The sequence below is a fragment of the Cyprinus carpio genome, unplaced genomic scaffold (genome assembly GCF_018340385.1).
Source record: "Cyprinus carpio isolate SPL01 unplaced genomic scaffold, ASM1834038v1 S000006809, whole genome shotgun sequence".
NCBI classification, from domain to species: Eukaryota; Metazoa; Chordata; class Actinopteri; order Cypriniformes; family Cyprinidae; genus Cyprinus; species Cyprinus carpio.
In genome coordinates, this window is record NW_024879395.1 from 1380963 (window position 1) to 1395931 (window position 14969).

Below are 14969 nucleotides of genomic sequence, written 5' to 3' on the forward strand. Positions count from 1 at the left end.
TCAGTTGCTCATTATCTTCTGTTGTATATTCGGATGTTTTTCTGTCACTCATTTAGCCCTCGCTGCATCTGTCTGTTCATCAGTTCCTTCTGTCATCTCTGGGAACACTTCATCTCCATTTGTCAGGTGCTCTGTGAACAAGTAAAATCTTAAAATCCCCAATTTATGTGTCTCATAGAGCTCTCCCACACTAACATCCTCATCAGTTATGCTTCCTTGAAAGTCAACAATGTTTGTGACTAAACTCTTCCCACTTTCCCTTTCTCGATTTCTCATTGGGGAAAAATAGTTTTTTAGCTTGTGATAGAATCTCTGTTTTGTGTTGCTTTCTAGGAAATATCAAGAAATCTGGTTCCTCCACCATTTTGCGTTTCTCACTTTTTTCTTGTCGTGTATCCATCCTAGTTCTATTTTCCTTGTCATTCTTCACGGCCCTTTTTTTATTTCTCAGATGTATCTTTGTTGGCTGCATAGAATGCTCCTCCTCAAAATCTTGATCTGTGTCTTTAGTGCTTGTCAATGTGCCCATCTTTCTTCTTGTTTTTCAAATAAGGACAGTCTTTTTAGATCATCACCACCTTTTCTCTGTTTTTCCATACAGAAATGCCTTGTAGCAATCCTATCACCATATGCTGGAATGTAAGCAGTCATAGTGGTATCATCTATTTCTCCAACTACCGAGCTGTCAATCTGTAATGAAAACAAAACAATACAGTAAGACATATTTGTTATCTTAAATCTAAGAGATGGCTATCTTTCCATATGAGTGAAAGATTAATTTATAGCAGTAGCTACAAATCAGCAATTTATTTCTATTTTTCTTCACTTGCTTGTTTCTTTTTTCGCATGGGAATAAAAAGGAGCTAAAATATTAAATAATTTAAAACAAAAACTGCTGTCTAAAAAAATGGTTGTAACCATAACAATGAAGTTTGAGTGACATAATGATGCTGAAAATAGTGTATTAACAGTTGACATCAAAGTTAGGCAGGGGACTAATTACTTTCACGTATTCCTCTTTAATTATATAACCACTATTACCTCAGTTACAAGAAAAGCACTTCTCCCATATATTACTGCTATTATGTACTCCATAATATTGATATTCCATGAACCTTACATACCTCCATCCTTTTTAAAACAATATCAAATCACAACAAAATGGAAAGCAGTAATTGTAAGGTAAGGCACAATATTTTATTTTGTGTATTTATTTATTATTTCAAAAGTCAGCACTTTGCCTGAATGTATAATGGTGATGCTACTGCACGTTACAGTCTAACTACTGTTACTTGTTAATGTAGGGTAGAGACCAAAATATAGAGTGAATTGACTCCCAAAGATACCTATAAACCTTATTTTACGGAGCTAGAATAGAGAAGACATGAATGCATTGTTGGGCGAGGCAGGTGTGCTTGGCATAAAAAAGAAATCGGAAGCACTGGCACTAAATGTGATAGGGTTACAATTTATGAAGATTACTTGTATAATCTGCTGAGATTCCGTAAAATGTAAAACAATTAAAATTAATATATTGCAGGAATGAATGTGCTGGCACCTACATGATCTTGCTGCATTTTCTGAATATTTTCCTCAGGAATCCCTCAGCTCTGAAGAAACATCCACAGACCGTCATCTTGTGGGAGGGGGGTATTTGAAGACGTAGCCATAGCTGGCCCTGAACAAATGTCGGAAAAAGGCAGCATTTATGTAAATATGTGTTGCACCACAAATATAAACAGATTTAGGACTGTACCCTCAAAAGTGTAATTCGGCATTTTTTACGAGAACATTAATAAAGGCCAAGAGTGTCAAAACGTTGCTAAAAATGTATTTTTCATGTACAGTATAAACTGTATAGGTAGGCAACTATAGGCCTTTCTTATCACTTGGAAGTCAAACTGTCTTAAGCATTTGAATGTGCTCACCTTTAACAGTTACATTACTCAAATCGTAGAGAAGGCTAGACTCATGAACAAGGTCAATAGTGTTGAGACAGGCTATATGTACTCATTTATCTGTGATTCACTGCACAACCGGAATCTAGTTTCTGAAAAATATATAGCTTGCTTTGGAAAGCTTCAAAAAGCTAGCTTTGTTTCCAAATTATTTAATGCACATTTTAGTACACAGTTTAGAAAATATCAACAATAAAACAATAACAGGACACATATGTATAGTGACAAACCAAAAGAGAGGGCACAACTAAAGAAACCGAAGCAATGTCAGAATATATTATTGGTGTAAGTTAGCACGCTGAACACTATGCTAAACGTCCGTGCAAAAACTTAATTGGAATAGTATCCCTGCTGGCTCTGAAACTGCAAAGTTCTGAATGTTTGTGTTTACTGTTATGTAATGTCGCGATCTCCAACGTGCTGGATGCACTGGGGATTTCTGACGTGACTTTTTCCCTCCCCTGACAGCAGCCTCTCTGTGTTCGAGGACCTCTTGATTTACAAATTAAGCACTATAGTTACAGCAAATAGCGTGGTTTACTTATCCTAGCCAACAAACGCAATATTCCTCCTAAAAAATCACACGTAATTATCCCCTCGACCTTGAAAGTTAAGGTTTCTTTTGCTGACTAACGGTACAAATATTAGCTTAACATTACATAAGTTAGCCTACCAACTGCAGTTGATGGTGTACACTTAAGTTAACGTAGTTAGTAAAAAAATATGCCCGTAACATTAACGTTACATGTTTAAAACCAGCTATTCTAACCTCGTTGTACATGTCGTTAAGCGAACAGTAGTAGCAGATATCATTTGGCAGTAGTAGTGAGCATATAAACTATAAATAATCCTTAGCTATCTTACCTGCACTGAACCCATGTAGACCTGGCACTGTTGTTGTTGAAGGGTCAGGCTGATTAGCATCAGCAACTGTGGCCTGACGTTACTTCGTGCAGGTGAAAGCTTCTCGCAGGATTTTGAGGGATCTCGTTAATTCAGAAAAACAGAGCAAAAATTTTTTTTCATGAAGATTATTCTCATAATTCTGAGATAATTAACTCATTAATTCATAAAAGCAGAGTGAAAAAAATGTTTTTCAAGAAAAATGTATCTCATAATTCTGAGATAATTAACTCGTTAATTCAGAAAAACAGAGCAAACCAACTTTTTTTCATGAAAAATTATCTTGTAATTCTGAGATAATTAACTCATTAATTCATAAAAACAGTGAAAAAAAAATGTTTTTCAAGAAAAATGTATATCTCATAATTCTGAGATAATTAAAATCGTTTTTTCTCAAGTGAATGCAATACGCTTCCGTACTTCCATAATCTGCACAGAAGAATAGTTAAATTCATAGTTTATGAATAATCTCGCATTGACAATCAGTTGTATTGGCAGCGAACAGGGGCCCCAAATAAAATTTTGCTTAGGAGCCCTAACACACACACGGCCTGCCCTGACACACACACACACACACACACACACACACATATATATGTACACATATATTAGATATGTGAACTGAAATATTCTATGTAGTGATAGCAGATTTTTGTTATGTTCTTCTTTAACCAACTAACAAACAAACAAATACTGTAGAATGCTCGATGCTAGGCTTTATCTAACGTTACCTGTCTAACTGTGAATGTCCAGTTCAAACAACTGTCAATGCAATCTCTGGTAAAAAGATTTCCTGTCGTTAGACTGCTGTGTGTTTTGGAGACTTAACGATTAACAGCGATGACTGGTGTTCTGAAATATTCGGGCGTCTGATTTATTTGGTGTCACTGGGCGGAGCATACGTGAATATTCATGTGTTTCCTGTTCCGTGTTAATGTGACTGAAAAATTAGTGCGTTTTCACCAGATCATAAAAAAAACTTTTCAACAAGGTAATTACGTTTCAGCTTCGAACAAAGCTTAGCATATACCGTATTTTCCGGACTATAAGTCGCACTTTTTTCATAGTTTGGGCTGGTCCTGCGACTTATAGTCAGGTTCGACTTATTTATCAAAATTAATTTGACATGAACCAAGAGAAATGAACCAAGAGAAAACATTACTGTCTACAGCCGCGAGAGGGCGCTCTATGCTGCTCAGTGCTCCTGTAGCATATCCCTGAAAACATTAACTGAAAACAACTGTAAACTGTTAACTGAAATATTAACTTAAAGACAACTGAGAAATACTGAATGCAAACAAAATGCCCCCCCCAAAAGAAAATCCTATTCTGCAGATTACAAACTGCAGATAGTAAAATATGCAGCCGATCTGATAGGTTACAAGAGCACTGAGCAGCATAGAGCGCCCTCTGCTGCCGCTATAGACGGTAATGTTTTCTCTTGGTTCTTGGTTTTTAAATAAATGTGACTTCAAGATTCAAGATTTTTATTTGTCACATACACAATTATATAGAGCATATATAACCAGCAGTGAAATGTGAGTCAGGTCCGCTCCAACTGGACAGTGCACTATTATTAAAGAATACAACACAGATGAAAATATACATAAATATAGCTATGAAAGAATGAAATAAAAGTAAACAATAAAAATATAAGAATAAAATAAAAATATATAAAAAGATGTATACTGTAGAATTAAATATATAGTGGAAAATAATGTGCATGAAAGTAAACTGTAGTCTTAAATATTAAGATACACAGGGATGTACAAGAGGCAGTGTGCATATGTGCATTATACTGTAGTCTTAAATATTAAGATACACATGAATGTACAAGAGGCAAATGTGCAAACAGGTTGACACTCTCAGTATGTCAATGTGAGGTAGTGAATGATGAATATCTTTTACAGATAAGTGAATATTAAGTGGAGACATAAAGATGTTAAGAGGCTGGTTTTGGGTTTAGGAACCTGATGGCCAGTCTAAAATACCCTAATGCTTGTTAATGCTTGTTATCTCATAATCTAGGGAAGCGCTTACCAGATGACAGCAAAGTGAAAAGATGATTACTGGGGTGGATGGAGTCCTTGATTATTTTAACAGCTCTGCTTTTGCAGCGTTTGAGGTAGATGTCCTGCAGAGAGGGGAGAGAAGACCCTGAGATGCGCTCAGCTAAGCGCACAACTCTCTGCAGGGCTTTGCAGTCTTGACTGGAGCTGTTCCCATACCACACTGATATACACTGAGTCAATACACTTTCTATGGCCCCTGAATAGAAAGTTTTCAGGATTGCAGGTGAAACCCTGAATTTTTTTCTCAGCTGTCTCAGATGGTACAAGTCTTTGCCTGGCTTTATTAACCTGTGTTTGAATGTGGGTAGTCCAAGTCAGGTCCTCTGAGATGTTTACACCGAGGTACTTGAAGCTGCTCACCCTCTCCACAGGGGTCCCGCTGATCATTAGAGGAGTATAGGGCTGCTGCTGTCTCTTCCTGAAGTCAACAATCATCTCTTTAGTTTTGCTCACATTCAGAGAGAGACAATTGTCCTGGCACCATGATGTTAATTTCTCTACCTCATCCAAGTATGCAGTCTCATTATTGTTGGAAATGAGGCCCAGAACCACAGTATAATCAGCAAATTTTAATAATAGATGTGGAGCTGTGGGAAGACACGCAGTCATGTGTGTAGAGAGAGTAGAGCAGGGGACTCAGGACACAGCCCTGTGGGGCTCCTACATTCACGGTGATGGAGTTAGAGGTGAAACTGGCCTACTTTCACCACTTGAGGTCTGCCAGTGAGGAAATCAAGAATCCAGTTGCATAGTGAAAGAATTCAGGCCGAGGTCCATGAGTTTTAGAAGCTAGCGTGATGGGGGACTATAGTATTGAAAGCTGAGCTATAGTCGATAAATAGCAGCCTTACATAGTTCCTTTTATTGCTGTCAATGTGCGTGAGAGAAGAGTGCAGGATGTGAGAGATGGCATCATCAGTGGATCTATTGGGGCGATAAGTATCCGGGATGGAGGAGCAGGTGAAGTTTTTAACCAGTCCCTCAAAGACCTTCATGACTATTGATGTGAGGGCAACTGGACGATAGTCATTCCGACAAGAGGGGTTGTTGTTCTTTCGGCACAGGGATGATGACAGATTTTTTGAAGGAGGTGGGAACCACCGATGTAGCAAGAGACTCATTAAAAATGGATGTAAACAAACCAGCGAGCTGATCAGCACAGGACCGCAGAATACTTAGAGAAATCCCATCAGGACCTGCTGATTTCCTGATGTTCACTCGCTTTAGAGCCCTCCAAACAACACACTCTGACACGGTGATTACATAATTATCGCTGCTCTGACTGCCGCTTCCTGACGCGCTGATCGGCAGACTCGCGCTGCTTAGATTGCTTTCAAAGCGACCGTAGAAAGTGTTTAGCTCGTCAGCCAGTGACGGATCTGCTCTCACCTCTGCAGAGAATTTATTTCCAAAGGCACAGATGGTTCTTAGTCCTTGCCACATGCGTCGGGAGTCATTGAGCTGAAAATGAGACTGCTATTCGTTCCCTGTATCTGTGTTTGGTTTTCCCGGGGCTCTTACTGCGCGTCGGAGAGCATAGCACAATGCTTTGTACTCGCTCATGTTTCCCGACAAAAGACCAGCGTTGTAAGCAGCAGTGCGTTTGTTTACTGCTGCACGGATTGTGCACTTATAGTCCCAGTGCGACTTATATATGCTGATTTGGTGTTTAAGAAACATTAATAACTTACAACGTTAAAAACCAAAATAAAAAAACCAAAATAAAAACAATGCAATATGTTCGTTTGTGCACAAAATGTTTATAAATTGTTTCCTGCATTATATATTTATTCAACGATTGCAGCCACTGATTTGCCAGAGTTACAAATAAATGTGCCAACAGCTGTTAAATATTTTCTTATATTCCTCTGTTTTGCTAAAAAAAGTCGACTACTTCGTTAAGGTCTGTAGCCTATATATGGTGGCATATTAAAACTTTCTCACTGTATTGTATGACTGTAAGGTGAAAAATAACGAACAATATTAAGAACACTCTTAGGGAGTAACACCTTTTTCTCCTTAAAAAGATGTCACATGGAAGTGACAGCCTGATCAGATTGCAGTTGATGTGGAGAAGCCCTTTTTTTGTAATTAATGTATCAGTAACAAATCAGAGTTTGCTACTTGCACTGTTGCCTGTTATTTATTTTTTATTTTTGCTAGTTTGCAGAAGCACTTCTAATGTGGAAGACTTTAATTTTCTCATGTTATATATGAGGCCACTATTGCATACATGAAGACATGGGTAAACATCCCCAGAATTAACTTTATTTTCTCTCTCTCTCTCTCGATGCAGTGGATGGTGGATGGATGTGGTGTACTGTATGATGACCAAAAGAATGTGTACTTTATCACCGTGATAGTTAAAATCAAATGCAAAAAATAAATAACACTTATAGTATATGATGCAAATGTTACATTATTTGGCCACGTTTTAAAGTTTTACTGCATTGTGTTCCTGAAATCCACACTTTTGGAATCAAGTTAATCAAAGGTAATCAAACCCAAGCACAACCCTAATAAAACATGTTTCATGGATAAAAGGGATATTCTACTCATATTAAAAACACGTGGGTCATCCTAGAATTTAGACTGCTTTCATTGAGTTTGCTCGTGGTGTATAAATCTCTACTTGCCATTTGTTTGTTCATATAGGAATTTATAACAGGTTTTAGAGGAATGAATTGAATGAGCATTTTATATAGCACTTTTTTATTGTGTATTGTTGTACACCCCCCAAGCGCTATACAATCATGTAGGGCTGGGGGGTCTTTCCTCAACCACCACCAGTGTGCAGCATGCCACACGTGTGTTTTGTGAAATGTCATTTATGTAATGACTTAACATCTGTTAATAAAATTTTAAACAGAATCAGTTGCTGTCTTTATCAGCAACAAGCAATCTTCTTTTATTCTTTGAAATTAAAATATGCAAATTTCGGTACGGTTTGATTTAGCCATTTTTTATTAAAAATGTAAAACATTTTAATTGTTATAAGTTTGTAGAATATAAGTAAAACATTGTTAAAGTACTGCAAGGTTGCAGATTTCACAACTTGAACAAAACACCTTTGAGTGAAAATGATTTTCATCTGAATCACAGTGCACCACAATGCAGTAGCCTATAGGATTAAAGACAAAATTCATGTGGTTAAATTTTGACAATCTTGCTCTTTTTTGTCTTTAACACTATAAAGTGCAGTTCCATCACTAATGTATCATTTTTGGGCTAAAAAAAAGGTTGATGAATGAATGTTTATATTCCAGTTTTATGTGTAAAAAAACATTAAGTTTTTGGCTTTGTTTAAAAAATATTTGAATGAGTGAGCAAACGATTAGGATGGCAAGAATAATCTCATAACAAGACTTTATTATGGCACAACAGATTTAAAAAAAAACATTTTGGCGCAGTTATTAAATGACACATTTTAGGCCACTCCTCAGTGTACCCCAGATCGCAAACTAACATAGAATCAACGTAGAATCGACGTTTCTCGTGACGTCGAAACGACGTTGATCTCCGACAGATCGCAAACTAACATAGAATCAACGTAGAATCGACGTTTCTCGTGGCGTCGAAACGACGTTAATCTCCGACTTCGACCCAACATTGTTTTGCTCATCAGGTTAACGTTGATCCACCGTCAGGCACGCCATTCAAAAACTTAACGTAAATCGACGCAATTGGTTCACGTTACCTAACGTTGAATCAATGTTGAGTTTTCAGTGGTGTTTGAAAGATGTCAGAGATCCCCACGTTTCAACATATCTAAAACGATCTCATTGGTTTGCTTACCTAACGTTGAAACGATGTTGATTTCATTTGGGTAAAATGACGTTACTATTAACATTTTCTGCTTGCTTTAAAATTCACTCACATACTTAGTACTAATAAATTACCCTGTATATGTAATAATTTATTTAACCACACATCAACATTCAGTCATAATTTATTTATTATTTATCCATACAGTTTATTCAGTTACAAATACATGTTTTAGAGCACAAAGCTTCTAAGTCTAGCAAAGCAAAATGCGTTTACACACAAATACACACACAAAGAGGTATAAAGTATATTATAGTTACAATATAAATAGTGTCGACTTAATAATTAAAAGCCATATTCACTGAATAAAAATGTTATTACCAATTGTGTTTGACTTTTATTTTCAGTGGGGGCACAAAAGTAGATGCAAAGCAGAACATTTAAGAGACTGACAGCTGAGTCACGGTTTCACTATCATTCCTTTTCTTAAAAAAAAAATCAATACTATCTAATAATATAAAAAAACATATATATATATATATATATAATATATATGTATATATTGAAAAAATAATGGTGACTGAGGCTATGTCACTCTTTGCTCTCCACAAAATAAGACATTATGGGTGAGAAGATGATTTATACAGAAGACAGAGGTACATAGTCATATCAATAGGTTTTTTCATTTGCAATTAAAGATACTTGAGTTCTTTGTAATATCAGGGATGTGACCACTAATCAGGTCAGGTTTGATGATGTAACCCACAATTAACATATTGGTCACTGACAATAAAGTAAATTTTCTAGTTGCCTTTTTATACATGTACTATCACTCCATTATTACATTTCCCTAAAGGTTGGGGGGAACTTTTTTTAAATGGTGACTCAAAAATATATCTTTTGTGTATTTAATATAAAATGGCAACATTTGATGTAAAATGTTATTTCTTATCTTTTTATTATGTAAATAACATGTAAAATATGCCTTGTGCTATCTAGCATGTGCTATTTAACTAATGCCCTTTTAAAAACTCTTTGGATCTACACAAATCATACAAATGATTTTTGGATTCAAAATTCCAATTTTTTTTTCTTAAAGGTGATAAGTTGCATCCCCTGAATATTTCAGTTTGTTAATGTTCCCTTTGTTTTATTTGCATACAGTACATCTATAGTACATTCGAGACACTTTGTACAGTTATTGTAAACAAAATTGGCAACAACGTGAATTTGTATTTGTAGAGATATTTCAGTAAAGTCGTCAAGAAATGTTTTTTGAGTTGCAAGCTTGTATTTTGTTTCTTCCCTTCTCTCACAAACACAACAAACCGTTCTCAAATCTTCATTGCAGGTGCATAATTCCTATTTCTACAAATCACAAATTAAAAATTTCACAGATTCCAGTTATACCAGGTTTATGCAGGGCTGTATTTTCATTTTGGTCATATTATTGAATTATTTTTTCCTGAAATGTGGGTTTATTAGAACTGGACATATTTACAGACTTATGAGAATAGTAGTATTCTGTAGATAAGATCATGGTAGAATGACCTGCCTTTCACAACATAAAAACATCTAAAGACAGCCATTTTCCAAAAACATGTAAAGACACACCTCTTTTTCCCTCAGCACCTGATCACAATTACTACTAGCACTTACCTTCTCTATTCAGTTCAGTTCTATTCTATATCAGTTTGCTCTAATTTGTAAAAAAAAAAAATAATAATATAATAATCACTTATGGTACTGTGCTAGAGCTCAAAGCCCCTTTCCCACTGCATGGTGGTCCCAAAAAATTGCTGGAAAATTGCCGAAGTGCCTTCGTGTGAACACAAAACACATCCCGGGATTGATTCCGGGTTGGGGACCTAGTAACCTTTCTGGGTTCAGTCCCGAAGCGAGCTCTGTGTGAACAAAGCCAGAACTAATGCCGTAAAGGGTGTGTTGTAGTGGATGGACGCAACGTTATCGCGCGACTCTTTTACCGGGTGTTTTTTGAAGGCAGATCAACATTCGTGACAAAAAAAAATATGTGGCAAACTGTAATGAAGCAGACATCAGTTAGTTTCCTCACTATCGGTGCTGAAGCTGAGATCGTTCGCCAGCTTAAGTGAAACAAAACACATCACACCGTAATGTCATGTGTCTTTACGGGATCTGTATGGGTTGTGTGTGAACGCACACACAGATTTCAGAAAATTTACTGGCAATGTGAATGATCCCCATCAAACGATCGCTGGAAAACATTATCTGTGTATTTTCTGGAATTTCTGTGTGGAAGATGCTTTATAACTAAACAACAGTGTCCCTAGTAGCTAATCAACTGCCATTTTTATAAACGCATCGTGAAAACCACTTCTGCTTTGCTTCTTCTCCTTCCTTCCGTGTATTGGCGGGCCTAGCGTTTTCCAACTCGTACATTACACATCACATCCTGATGTCCACGTGTCATTTGACGGGACCTCTACAGGTTGTGGTGTGAAACACAAATCACTGGGCAGTGTGAATGAACCAAAATCTGACGATACCGTGAACAATTGCCGGGGACAACATTACCTGTGTATTATCCGGAAATCTCAGTGTGAAAGGGGGCTAACCTGAGGCACTTTTATACTGTTGTTTTCTTTTTGTAGAATATGGATTTGTGCACCTCAGAATTTGAAAGTGTGTAACTGTTGTGTTGTGTTTGCCTGGAGAGAATTTAGTAAAATAAAAATAAAACATATTAAATTATAATATAAATATTGCTAGTACTAAAAAAAATTATCTGGACTGTCAAATTTACCACTATGCACGGTGACTATTCATTACAACATTCCACTGTCACAGGTGCTCGGTTGCTATAATAAATACTTTCATAGAAAATGGTAGTAGTTCAGCCATCCATTGTAAAAGCAGAGGGTCAGTTGGTGTCGTAGGTAAAGCTGTCCCAGACCAACATCTGATGGGCTGATATCTTTAAACTGTCATCCCAGAAAACCTGCAATTAAAAACAGTACGTTCAAAAATCCATCATACTTACCACTATAACAGGGATGTTATAATCTGTTCTGGCGATCTACCTACCTCAGAATTCAGATCTGACCATGATCAACACCACCCGTCTGTAATGGTCATGCTTTCACTGATGTGCTGGTGACGTAGATTTGCTGACAGATCCTTCCTGAAAGTACATCAATAACACAGTAAAAATGTATTTTCGTAGAGGATCGTTTAATAAAGGCACAATATTACTTTTTAATGATCTTATTAATAATGTCGTTAAAAAAAAATTGCATTGCTAACAGACGAGTGCTTATGAGAAAGGCATGCAACAGCTTTTTAGGTTCATTTATAGCCATTTACATTTGTATCATAAATACATACCGAGTCCCAAAGTGCTCTTCAGTAAACATGCAAAAAGATGTCCAAACTGATGATGTTTTACAGGGCTCCAGAAGGAGCATAAGATACTAGGAGCACTAGAGCCCCTGCCCTGACTGAAAATTTTTAGCAGTACAAGCAGAACATTTAGGGGAACACCTTAAATCAGCCTGCAATCGTTCAAGCATATTTCCCCATTTTAAATGTATTACTGAGAAATGCTTTGATAATGGTCTTAACTCATAGAAAATTACAATGTGCAGTATTCTTTTAATTTCAGAGGGAAATGAGAAAAAAAATATGTGATATGAAAAAAAATTACTATTTGTTTTGCATTAATAAGTGAAGTTACTAATAATATTACATGTTCATTTCTTGTTTTATGTTCATATGACAGTAAAGCGCTACAGCTTGAGGTTGAAGAAGCTTACAATATAGGGCTATTTGATATTAAAAAAAACTATCAGCGATTTTTCTTTGATCAAGTTTTGCGGATCTTTAATTTTAATCCCGATTTTGACCCACAAAGAGATGCTTTACAGGAAATAAATGCATTCAGTGTGACATTGGAAACATATTTCCAAAAAAAAAAAACACATTAGACCTTTATCCAAAAGTTTGTAACATGTCTCTAGAACAGGATGCGCAGGCCAAATAATCCATCTAAGGAATGTGTGAACAAAAATGTCTAGACCTATGGCAAAAAAAAAAAAAAAAGTGTCCAGGGGATTGTTTTTTAATTTTTCTCCCATGCACTAGTCATAGAGCTCATTGTAGCGGTGCCTCAGGTGGTGAAATAGATTTGTTGCGCCAGGTTCACACGTAATCCGTCTGCAGTGCATATACAGAGACTTGCCTGTGGTTGCAGACGCAGCATGGACTCGGACTTTCAACACAGGATGATTTTGGTCATGATCCGTTCGGATCTGTTCTACCACAAACACAGCATTTATCCACTTAGTTTGATTTCAAATCCAAACATTGTTTCTGAAAATGCTTTTTTCAGTATTGTGATTCTAGTTTATCACAGTACAATCTTCGTTCGAACATATTCACTCTCAATAAATATAACTGTGTTTTCATTGTGCCTCCACGGAGTGTCATTCATTATTGCCTTGTTAATTTAAAAGTTCACTTTTCCTTGTTTTTAAATCTAGCAAAAAAGCCATGTAAAAGACATGAACCTTTCGAGCGGTACGGTCCCACATATGGGATTGGAACGTTATGGTGAGCGTTGTCATAGCACTGCCAAATTCAAAATGCGTTTTTTCGCCGCAGTGGCTGGCATGGAGCCAGAGAGAGAGACGTATGCATTATTATTAACCACATAATGCATATTTTTGGGACTTTCAAACATTTTAAATGCACATAAATACTAGTAAAACAATGCATTTAGAGTTTGATAAATACTACGCGTATGTCTAATTGACGCAACAATAATAATACATTTGAATTTAATTTGCAGATGTGCTTTATTCATATCAGACCCAATAGTGTAAGTAACTATAAAGTGCACTCTATTCTTCACTCGGCCAAGTATTACCTGTATTGCGGAGAGATTGGTGAATTCAAATGCTGTATAAATCCGACTGACAGGACTCTCTGCACTGTAGGCGAACAAACATGGTGGCACCCATCACACATTACAGATCACGAGTCAAGATCATTTAGAAAGGTTTTTAAGCGGATAACATACACTCATTTACACATGTCTTATGAATCGGGAATATCAGATTGTTAATGACATGGTATGCAAGTTTGTGAATATTTTAAATTAAAAAAGGAAAAAAAGAAACAAAAGCTGCTCCATCCTGTCATACAGTGTTTTGATAGCTGTGTCCCATTGACAAGAAGCCTGACAAATTAAGCCGTAAGAACAGTAAGGGGAACGATTTAAAACTAATGGTTGTCTAAAAACAACTCACTCTAGGGGGACCGCTAGAATATTTTAACTTCACCACTGAAACGCTTAATTATATGCATTTATTTTGTAATTACTACATTTCTGTGTCAATCCATGTTATTTTTTTACTGCCCAACATTTTTGCTGTCACTTTAATGTAAGCGTGTGCAGCACAGCAGGAATAGGCTCCATACAGAAGCGATAAGCTGCATGACTGCTGCAGGTGTGATCGCTCAGATCAATTAACATGGGCGGGAAAAAAATCCGCACCGCCATCGCACCACAGGCGGTGTGTGAGAACCTGGCATTATTCACAGCCTGTATGGCCGGTCTGTTTTTGTTCTCGCGCTCCATTTAGGCGCGCTGCATACTGCTTGCTTTGTATAGCCTTACGAGGGAGGTCGGGGCAGCGGAAGATTTGCCTTAGACTAGTTAATCGAAAGAGTCTTTGTTTATGCCGCCGCGTTCAATACACGCGGAACCTAGCAGCGCCCTCTTCACAAGTATATTTATTTTATTCTCCAACAGTAAATGTGCAACATCTAATTTATGTAGAAAAGGTATATACCTGTACCGTACTGTTATTAACGATGCACCATTTTCTTCTATAGTCTTAGATTGACATGCCCCACAATTCAATTGCATGTTTGGGATACCCGTTGTTTGATATCACTGCACTGCCGTATTTTTCTCTGAAAATAAACACGCTCCTTCTTAAAATACAACACATATTAAACTTGACAAACTTAGAGGGTAAAGTGCTTTTCTATAATATTAACGGGATCGATCACCAAAAAATGAACGACGTCAATGTTCGTTCTTTTTTCTTTTTTTTTTTGATAATTATAAAGAAAGGTTTTTTTTTTTTTCTTTTTTTTTTTTTTTTTTTTTTTTTTTTTTTTTTGTTTTTTTTTTCTTTTTTTCCCCCCTTCCCCGTTATCTGGCTGACTCGTGTTTCATCTTCAGTTCTCTTCACGCAGTTCAGTCAGTGTACTTTTAGTAAAT

At 36.6% G+C, this 14969-nt stretch overlaps 1 protein-coding gene and 1 long non-coding RNA gene across 2 annotated transcripts in view; both read right to left on the bottom strand.

Annotated features, from left to right (window-relative positions):
- The window catches only part of LOC109047495 (ribonuclease inhibitor-like), a 168035-nt gene that overhangs the window by 106241 nt on the left and 46825 nt on the right, over positions 1–14969 (bottom strand). The gene's annotated exons all lie outside the window — the stretch shown is intronic.
- LOC122144965 lies at positions 632–3054 on the bottom strand. Its single transcript, XR_006159996.1, has 3 exons — positions 2823–3054; positions 1563–1678; positions 632–690 (listed from the first exon to the last, which is right to left on the bottom strand). It is a non-coding gene; the product is annotated as an uncharacterized LOC122144965 (long non-coding RNA).